This window comes from Lepus europaeus, chromosome 21 (genome assembly GCF_033115175.1).
Source record: "Lepus europaeus isolate LE1 chromosome 21, mLepTim1.pri, whole genome shotgun sequence".
NCBI lineage: Eukaryota > Metazoa > Chordata > Mammalia > Lagomorpha > Leporidae > Lepus > Lepus europaeus.
Genome location: NC_084847.1, coordinates 41176967 through 41187999, shown reverse-complemented (window position 1 = coordinate 41187999; position 11033 = coordinate 41176967).

Sequence of the window (11033 nt, the reverse complement as noted above, 5' to 3'; positions counted from 1 at the left end):
TTGGAGAAAAGCAAACTCCTTTCTTCAGGCAAGTGCATAAAATGTCATGTATACAAACAGAAATATCATGTTTGTTTGCCGCAGTTCCTCTAGTTTCTCGCTTAGAAAATACGTATGCGTACAGCTGGTGTCTCAATGTGGAACCACTGATTGTTTCCCAGTACAAAATTAAATGTTCCCTGATAAAAAAAAACTTTCAAAACAATAATGATCATTGATAATATCCAGAAAACACAAACACAGAGTCTGTGGCAATATCTGTGATTGAGTTAGCCAAAACAAAGCCTGATATTTCCGGTTTCATGCAGTCATATCCGGACAAAGTGGTGTGGAATTCGTATGCAATAGACCAAGCAAATCATAGTAAAAATGGTTTTGGAGAAAATCAAAGTCCTTTCTTTAGGCAAGTGCATAAAATGTCATGTATACAAACAGAAATATCATGTTTGTTTGCCGCAGTTCCTCTAGTTTTCTCCCAAGAATACACGAATAGGAAGAACTGTTTTCATGCATGTGGAACCAGTGATTGTTTCCCTGTACAAAATTAAATGCTCCCTGATTAAAAAAAACGTTCAAAACAATAATGACCATTGATAATATCCAGAAAACACAAACACAGATGCTGTGGCAATATCTGGGATTCAGTTAGCCAAAACAAAACCGGATATTTCCGGTTTCATGCAGTCATATCCGGACAAAGTGGTATGGAATTTGTATGCAATAGACCAAGCAAATCATAGTAAAAATGGTTTTGGAGAAAAGCAAACTCCTTTCTTAAGGCAAGTGCATAAAATGTCATGTATACAAACAGAAATATCCTGTTTGTTTGCCGCCGTTCCTCTAGTTTCTCGCTTAAAATATACGAATTTGTAGAGCTGGTGTCTCCATGTGGAACCACTGAGTGTTTCCCAGTACAAAATTAAATGTTCCCTGATAAAAAAAAATTCAAAACAATAATGACCATTGATAATATCCAGAAAACACAAACACAGGGGTTGTGGCAATATGTGGGATTGAGTTAGCAAAACAAAACCGGATATTTCCGGTTTCATGCAGTCATATCCGGACAAATTGGTGTGGAATTTGTATGCAATAGACCAAGCAAATCATAGTAAAAACGGTTTTGGAGAAAAGCAAACTCCTTTCTTCAGGCAAGTGCATAAAATGTCATGTATACAAACAGAAATATCATGTTTATTTGCCGTCGTTCCTCTAGATTTCTCCCTAGAATACCCGAATAGGAAGAACTGGTTTCTGCATGTGGAACCAGTGATTGTTTCCCTGTACAAAATTAAATGCTCCCTGATTAAAAAAAAAAACGTTCCAAACAATAAAGACCATTGATAATATCCAGAAAACACAAACACAGAGTCTGTGGCAATATCTGGGATTGAGTTAGCCAAAACAAAACCGGATATTTCCGGTTTCATGCAGTCATATCCTGGAAAAGTGGTGTGGAATTCCTATGCAATGGACCAAGAAAATCATAGTAAAAATGGTTTTGGAGAAAAGCAAAGTCCTTTCTTTAGGCAAGTGCATAAAATGTCATGTATACAAACATAAATATCATGTTTGTTTGCCGCAGTTCTTCTAGCTTTCTCCTAGAAAATACGAATGTGTAGAGCTGGTGTCTCCATGTGGAACCAATTTTAGTTTCCCAGTACAAAATTAAATGTTCCCTGATAAAAAACATTCAAAACAATAATTTGATAATATCCAGAAAACACAAACACAGAGGCTGTCGCAATATCTGTGATTGAGTTAGCCAAAACAAAAGCGGATATTTGCCCTTTCATCCAGTCATATCCGGACAAAGTGGTGTGGAATTTGTATGCAATAGACCAAGCAAATCATAGTAAAAATGGTTTTGGAGAAAAGCAAAGTCCTTTCTTTAGGCAAGTGCATAAAATGTCATGTATACAAACAGAAATATCATGTTTGTTTGCCGCAGTTCCTCTAGTTTCTCGCTTAGAAAATACGTATGCGTACAGCTGGTGTCTCCATGTGGAACCACTGAGTGTTTCCCAGTACAAAATTAAATGTTCCCTGATAAAAAAAAACTTTCAAAACAATAATGATCATTGATAATATCCAGAAAACACAAACACAGAATCTGTGGCAATATCTGGGATTGAGTTAGCCAAAACAAAGCCGGATATTTCCGGTTTCATGCAGTCATATCCTGGAAAAGTGGTGTGGAATTCCTATGCAATGGACCAAGAAAATCATAGTAAAAATGGTTTTGGAGAAAAGCAAAGTCCTTTCTTTAGGCAAGTGCATAAAATGTCATGTATACAAACATAAATATTATGTTTGTTTGCCGCAGTTCTTCTAGCTTTCTCCTAGAAAATACGAATGTGTAGAGCTGGTGTCTCCATGTGGAACCAATTTTAGTTTCCCAGTACAAAATTAAATGTTCCCTGATAAAAAACATTCAAAACAATAATTTGATAATATCCAGAAAACACAAACACAGAGGCTGTCGCAATATCTGTGATTGAGTTAGCCAAAACAAAAGCGGATATTTCCCCTTTCATCCAGTCATATCCGGACAAAGTGGTGTGGAATTTGTATGCAATAGACCAAGCAAATCATAGTAAAAATGGTTTTGGAGAAAAGCAAAGTCCTTTCTTTAGGCAAGTGCATAAAATGTCATGTATACAAACAGAAATATCATGTTTGTTTGCCGCAGTTCTTCTAGCTTTCTCCTAGAAAATACGAATGTGTAGAGCTGGTGTCTCCATGTGGAACCAATTTTAGTTTCCCAGTACAAAATTAAATGTTCCCTGATAAAAAACATTCAAAACAATAATTTGATAATATCCAGAAAACACAAACATAGAGGCTGTCGCAATATCTGTGATTGAGTTAGCCAAAACAAAAGCGGATATTTCCCCTTTCATCCAGTCATATCCGGACAAAGTGGTATGGAATTTGTATGCAATAGACCAAGCAAATCATAGTAAAAATGGTTTTGGAGAAAAGCAAACTCCTTTCTTTAGGCAAGTGCATAAAATGTCATGTATACAAACAGAAATATCATGTTTGTTTGCCGCAGTTCCTCTAGTTTCTCGCTTAGAAAATACGTATGCGTAGAGCTGGTGTCTCCATGTGGAACCACTGATTGTTTCCCAGTACAAAATTAAATGTTCCCTGATAAAAAAAAAACTTTCAAAACAATAATGATCATTGATAATATCCAGAAAACACAAGCACAGAGTCTGTGGCAATATCTGTGATTGAGTTAGCCAAAACAAAGCCGGATATTTCTGGTTTCATGCAGTCATATCCGGACAAAGTGGTGTGGAATTCGTATGCAATAGACCAAGCAAATCATAGTAAAAATGGTTTTGGAGAAAAGCAAAGTCCTTTCTTTAGGCAAGTGCATAAAATGTCATGTATACAAACAGAAATATCATGTTTGTTTGCCGCAGTTCCTCTAGTTTTCTCCCAAGAATACACGAATAGGAAGAACTGTTTTCATGCATGTGGAACCAGTGATTGTTTCCCTGTACAAAATTAAATGCTCCCTGATTAAAAAAAACGTTCAAAACAATAATGACCATTGATAATATCCAGAAAACACAAACACAGATGCTGTGGCAATATCTGGGATTGAGTTAGCCAAAACAAAACCGGATATTTCCGGTTTCATGCAGTCATATCCGGACAAAGTGGTGTGGAATTTGTATGCAATAGACCAAGCAAATCATAGTAAAAATGGTTTTGGAGAAAAGCAAACTCCTTTCTTAAGGCAAGTGCATAAAATGTCATGTATACAAACAGAAATATCCTGTTTGTTTGCCGCCGTTCCTCTAGTTTCTCGCTTAAAATATACGAATTTGTAGAGCTGGTGTCTCCATGTGGAACCACTGAGTGTTTCCCAGTACAAAGTTAAATGTTCCCTGATAAAAAAAAATTCAAAACAATAATGACCATTGATAATATCCAGAAAACACAAACACAGAGGCTGTGGCAATCTGGGATTGAGTTAGCCAAAACAAAACCGGATATTTCCGGTTTCATGCACTCATATCCGGACAAATTGGTGTGGAATTTGTATGCAATAGACCAAGCAAATCATAGTAAAAACGGTTTTGGAGAAAAGCAAACTCCTTTCTTCAGGCAAGTGCATAAAATGTCATGTATACAAACAGAAATATCATGTTTATTTGCCGTCGTTCCTCTAGATTTCTCCCTAGAATACCCGAATAGGAAGAACTGGTTTCTGCATGTGGAACCAGTGATTGTTTCCCTGTACAAAATTAAATGCTCCCTGATTAAAAAAAAAAAAAACGTTCCAAACAATAAAGACCATTGATAATATCCAGAAAACACAAACACAGGGGCTGTGGCAATATCTGGGATTGAGTTAGCCAAAACAAAACCGGATATTTCCGGTTTCATGCAGTCATATCCTGGAAAAGTGGTGTGGAATTCCTATGCAATGGACCAAGAAAATCATAGTAAAAATGGTTTTGGAGAAAAGCAAAGTCCTTTCTTTAGGCAAGTGCATAAAATGTCATGTATACAAACATAAATATCATGTTTGTTTGCCGCAGTTCTTCTAGATTTCTCCTAGAAAATACGAATGTGTAGAGCTGGTGTCTCCATGTGGAACCAATTTTAGTTTCCCAGTACAAAATTAAATGTTCCCTGATAAAAAACATTCAAAACAATAATTTGATAATATCCAGAAAACACAAACACAGAGGCTGTCGCAATATCTGTGATTGAGTTAGCCAAAACAAAAGCGGATATTTCCCCTTTCATCCAGTCATATCCGGACAAAGTGGTGTGGAATTTGTATGCAATAGACCAAGCAAATCATAGTAAAAATGGTTTTGGAGAAAAGCAAAGTCCTTTCTTTAGGCAAGTGCATAAAATGTCATGTATACAAACAGAAATATCATGTTTGTTTGCCGCAGTTCCTCTAGTTTCTCGCTTAGAAAATACGTATGCGTACAGCTGGTGTCTCCATGTGGAACCACTGAGTGTTTCCCAGTACAAAATTAAATGTTCCCTGATAAAAAAAAAACTTTCAAAACAATAATGATCATTGATAATATCCAGAAAACACAAACACAGAGGCTGTTGCAATATCTGGGATTGAGTTAGCCAAAACAAAGCCGGATATTTCCGGTTTCATGCAGTCATATCCTGGAAAAGTGGTGTGGAATTTGTATGCAATAGACCAAGCAAATCACAGTAAAAATGGTTTTGGAGAAAAGCAAACTCCTTTCTTTAGGCAAGTGCATAAAATGACATGTATACAAACATAAATATCATGTTTGTTTGCCGCAGTTCTTCTAGCTTTCTCCTAGAAAATACGAATGTGTAGAGCTGGTGTCTCCATGTGGAACCAATTTTAGTTTCCCAGTACAAAATTAAATGTTCCCTGATAAAAAACATTCAAAACAATAAAGTCCTTTGATAATATCCAGAAAACACAAACACAGAGGCTGTCGCAATATCTGTGATTGAGTTAGCCAAAACAAAAGCGGATATTTCCCCTTTCATCCAGTCATATCCGGACAAAGTGGTGTGGAATTTGTATGCAATAGACCAAGCAAATCATAGTAAAAATGGTTTTGGAGAAAAGCAAAGTCATTTCATTAGGCAGGTGCATAAAATGTCATGTATACAAACAGAATTATCATGTTTGTTTGCTGCAGTTCCTCTAGCATTCTCCGTATAATTTACAAATGTTTAGAGCTGGTTTCTCCATGTGGAACAACTGAGGGTTTCCCAGTACAAAATTAAATGTTCCCTGATAAAAAAATGTTTCAAAACAATAAAGTCCTTTGATAATATCCAGAAAACACAAACACAGGGGCTATGGCAATATCTGTGATTGAGTTAGCCAAAACAAAAGCGGATATTTCCGGTTTCATGCAGTCATATCCGGACAAATTGGTGTGGAATTTGTATGCAATAGACCAAGCAAATCATAGTAAAAATGGTTTTGGAGAAAAGCAAACTCCTTTCTTTAGGCAAGTGCATAAAATGTCATGTATACAAACAGAAATATCATGTTTGTTTGCCGCAGTTCCTCTAGTTTCTCGCTTAGAAAATACGTAAGCGTACAGCTGGTGTCTCCATGTGGAACCACTGAGTGTTTCCCAGTACAAAATTAAATGTTCCCTGATAAAAAAAAAACTTTCAAAACAATAATGATCATGGATAATATCCAGAAAACACAAACACAGAGCCTGTGGCAATCTGGGATTGAGTTAGCCAAAAGAAAACCGGATATTTCCGGTTTCATGCAGTCATATCCGGACAAAGTGGTGTGGAATTTGTATGCAATAGACCAAGGAAATCATAGTAAAATGGTTTTGGAGAAAAGCAAAGTGCTTTCTTTAGGCAAGTGCATAAAATGTCATGTATACACACAGAAATATCATGTTTGTTTCCCGCAATTCCTCTAGTTTTCTCCCTAGAATACACAAATAGGAAGAACTGGTTTCTGCATGTATAACCAGTGATTGTTTCCCTGTACAAAATTAAATGCTCACTGATTAAAAAAAAAACATTCAAAACAATAATGACCATTGATAATATCCAGAAAACACAAACACAGGGGATGTGGCAATATCTGGGATTGAGTTAGCCAAAACAAATGCGGATATTTCCCCTTTCATCCAGTCATATCCGGACAAAGTGGTGTGGAATTTGTATGCAATAGACCAAGCAAATCATAGTAAAAATGGTTTTGGAGAAAAGCAAACTCCTTTCTTTAGGCAAGTGCATAAAATGTCATGTATACAAACAGGAATATCATGTTTGTTTGCCGCAGTTCTTCTAGCTTTCTCCTAGAAAATACGAATGTGTAGAGCTGGTGTCTCCATGTGGAACCAATTTTAGTTTCCCAGTACAAAATTAAATGTTCCCTGATAAAAAACATTCAAAACAATAAAGTCCTTTGATAATATCCAGAAAACACAAACACAGAGGCTGTCGCAATATCTGTGATTGAGTTAGCCAAAACAAAAGCGGATATTTCCCCTTTCATCCAGTCATATCCGGACAAAGTGGTGTGGAATTTGTATGCAATAGAGCAAGCAAATCATAGTAAAAATGGTTTTGGAGAAAAGCAAACTCCTTTCTTTAGGCAAGTGCATAAAATGTCATGTATACAAACAGAAATATCATGTTTGTTTGCCGCAGTTCCTCTAGTTTTCTCCCAAGAATACACGAATAGGAAGAACTGTTTTCATGCATGTGGAACCAGTGATTGTTTCCCTGTACAAAATTAAATGCACCCTGATTAAAAATAAAACGTTCAAAACAATAATGACCATTGATAATATCCAGAAAACACAAACACAGTTGCTGTGGCAATATCTGGGATTGAGTTAGCCAAAACAAAACCGGATATTTCCGGTTTCATGCAGTCATATCCGGACAAAGTGGTGTGGAATTTGTATGCAATAGACCAAGCAAATCATAGTAAATATGGTTTTGGAGAAAAGCAAACTCCTTTCTTAAGGCAAGTGCATAAAATATCATGTATACAAACAGAAATATCCTGTTTGTTTGCCGCCTTTCCTCTAGTTTCTCGCTTAAAATATACGAATTTGTAGAGCTGGTGTCTCCATGTGGAACCACTGAGTGTTTCCCAGTACAAAATTAAATGTTCCCTGATAAAAAAAAATTCAAAACAATAATGACCATTGATAATATCCAGAAAACACAAACAAAGAGGCTGTGGCAATCTGGGATTGAGTTAGCCAAAAGAAAACCGGATATTTCCGGTTTCATGCAGTCATATCCGGACAAAGTGGTGTGGAATTTGTATGCAATAGACCAAGGAAATCATAGTAAAAATGGTTTTGGAGAAAAGCAAACTCCTTTCTTTAGGCAAGTGCATAAAATGTCATGTATACACACAGAAATATCATGTTTGTTTCCCGCAATTCCTCTAGTTTTCTCCCTAGAATACACAAATAGGAAGAACTGGTTTCTGCATGTGGAACCAGTGATTGTTTCCCTGTACAAAATTAAATGCTCACTGATTAAAAAAAAAAACATTCAAAACAATAATGACCATTGATAATATCCAGAAAACACAAACACATGTCATGTGGCAATATCTGGGATTGAGTTAGCCAAAACAAAACCGGATATTTCCGGTTTCATGCAGTCATATCCGGACAAAGTGGTGTGGAATTTGTATGCAATAGACCAAGCAAATCATAGCAAAAATGGTTTTGGAGAAAAGCAAACTCCTTTCTTTAGGCAAGTGCATAAAATGTCATGTATACAAACAGGAATATCATGTTTGTTTGCCGCAGTTCTTCTAGCTTTCTCCTAGAAAATACGAATGTGTAGAGCTGGTGTCTCCATGTGGAACCAATTTTAGTTTCCCAGTACAAAATTAAATGTTCCCTGATAAAAAACATTCAAAACAATATAGTCCTTTGATAATATCCAGAAAACACAAACACAGAGGCTGTCGCAATATCTGTGATTGAGTTAGCCAAAACAAAAGCGGATATTTCCCCTTTCATCCAGTCATATCCGGACAAAGTGGTGTGGAATTTGTATGCAATAGACCAAGCAAATCATAGTAAAAATGGTTTTGGAGAAAAGCAAACACCTTTCTTTAGGCAAGTGCATAAAATGTCATGTATACAAACAGAAATATCATGTTTGTTTGCCGCAGTTCTTCTAGCTTTCTCCTAGAAAATACGAATGTGTAGAGCTGGTGTCTCCATGTGGAACCAATTTTAGTTTCCCAGTACAAAATTAAATGTTCCCTGATAAAAAACATTCAAAACAATAAAGTCCTTTGATAATATCCAGAAAACACAAACACAGAGGCTGTCGCAATATCTGTGATTGAGTTAGCCAAAACAAAAGCGGATATTTCCCCTTTCATCCAGTCATATCCGGACAAAGTGGTGTGGAATTTGTATGCAATAGACCAAGCAAATCATAGTAAAAATGGTTTTGGAGAAAAGCAAAGTCCTTTCTTTAGGCAAGTGCATAAAATGTCATGTATACAAACAGAAATATCATGTTTGTTTGCCGCAGTTCCTCTAGTTTCTCGCTTAGAAAATACGTATGCGTACAGCTGGTGTCTCCATGTGGAACCACTGAGTGTTTCCCAGTACAAAATTAAATGTTCCCTGATAAAAAAAAAACTTTCAAAACAATAATGATGATTGATAATATCCAGAAAACACAAACACAGAGGCTGTGGCAATCTGGGATTGAGTTAGCCAAAAGAAAACCGGATATTTCCGGTTTCATGAAGTCATATCGGGACAAAGTGGTGTGGAATTTGTATGCAATAGACCAAGCAAATCATAGTAAAAATGGTTTTGGAGAAAAGCATACTCATTTCTTTAGGCAAGTGCATAAAATGTCATGTATACAAACAGAAATATCATGTTTGTTTCCCGAAATTCCTCTAGTTTTCTCCCTAGAATACACGAATAGGAAGAACTGGTTTCTGCATGTGGAACCAGTGATTGTTTCCCTGTACAAAATTAAATGCTCACTGATTAAAAAAAAAAAAAAACTTTCAAAACAATAATGACCATTGGTAATATCCAGAAAACACAAACACAGAGGCTGTGGCAATCTGGGATTGAGTTAGCCAAAACAAAACCGGATATTTCCGGTTTCATGCAGTCATATCCGGACAAAGTGGTGTGGAATTTGTATGCAATAGACTAAGCAAATCATAGTAAAAATGTTTTGGAGAAAAGCAAACTCCTTTCTTTAGGCAAGTGCATAAAATGTCATGTATACATACAGAAATATCATATTTGTTTGCCGCAGTTCTTCTAGCTCTCTCCTAGAAAATACGAATGTGTAGAGCTGGTGTCTCCATGTGGAACCAATTAGAGTTTCCCAGTACAAAATTAAATGTTCCCTGATAAAAAACATTCAAAACAATAAAGTCCTTTGATAATATCCAGAAAACACAAACACAGAGGCTGTCGCAATATCTGTGATTGAGTTAGCCAAAACAAAAGCGGATATTTCCCCTTTCATCCAGTCATATCCGGACAAAGTGGTGTGGAATTTGTATGCAATAGACCAAGCAAATCATAGTAAAATGGTTTTGGAGAAAAGCAAACTCCTTTCTTTAGGCAAGTGCATAAAATGTCATGTATACAAACAGAAATATCATGTTTGTTTGCCGCAGTTCCTCTAGCATTCTCCGTATAATTTACAAATGTTTAGAGCTGGTTTCTCCATGTGGAACCACTGAGGGTTTCCCAGTAAAAAATTAAATGTTCCCTGATAAAAAAAATGTTTCAAAACAATAAAGTCCTTTGATAATATCCAGAAAACACAAACACAGGGGCTATGGCAATATCTGGGATTGAGTTAGCCAAAACAAAACCGGATATTTCCGGTTTCATGCAGTCATATCCGGACAAATTGGTGTGGAATTTGTATGCAATAGACCAAGCAAATCATAGTAAAAATGGTTTTGGAGAAAAGCAAACTCCTTTCTTTAGGCAAGTGCATAAAATGTCATGTATACAAACAGAAATATCATGTTTGTTTGCCGCAGTTCCTCTAGTTTCTCGCTTAGAAAATACGTATGCGTACAGCTGGTGTCTCCATGTGGAACCACTGAGTGTTTCCCAGTACAAAATTAAATGTTCCCTGATTAAAAAAAAACTTTCAAAACAATAATGATCATTGATAATATCCAGAAAACACAAACACAGAGGCTGTGGCAATCTGGGATTGTGTTAGCCAAAAGAAAACCGGATATTTCCGGTTTCATGCAGTCATATCCGGACAAAGTGGTGTGGAATTTGTATGCAATAGACCAAGCAAATCATGGTAAAATGGTTTTGGAGAAAAGCAAAGTGCTTTCTTTAGGCAAGTGCATAAAAAGTCATGTATACACACAGAAATATCATGTTTGTTTCCCGCAATTCCTCTAGTTTTCTCCCTAGAATACACGAATAGGAAGAACTGGTTTCTGCATGTGGAACCAGTGATTGTTTCCCTGTACAAAATTAAATGCTCACTGATTAAAAAAAAACATTCAAAACAAT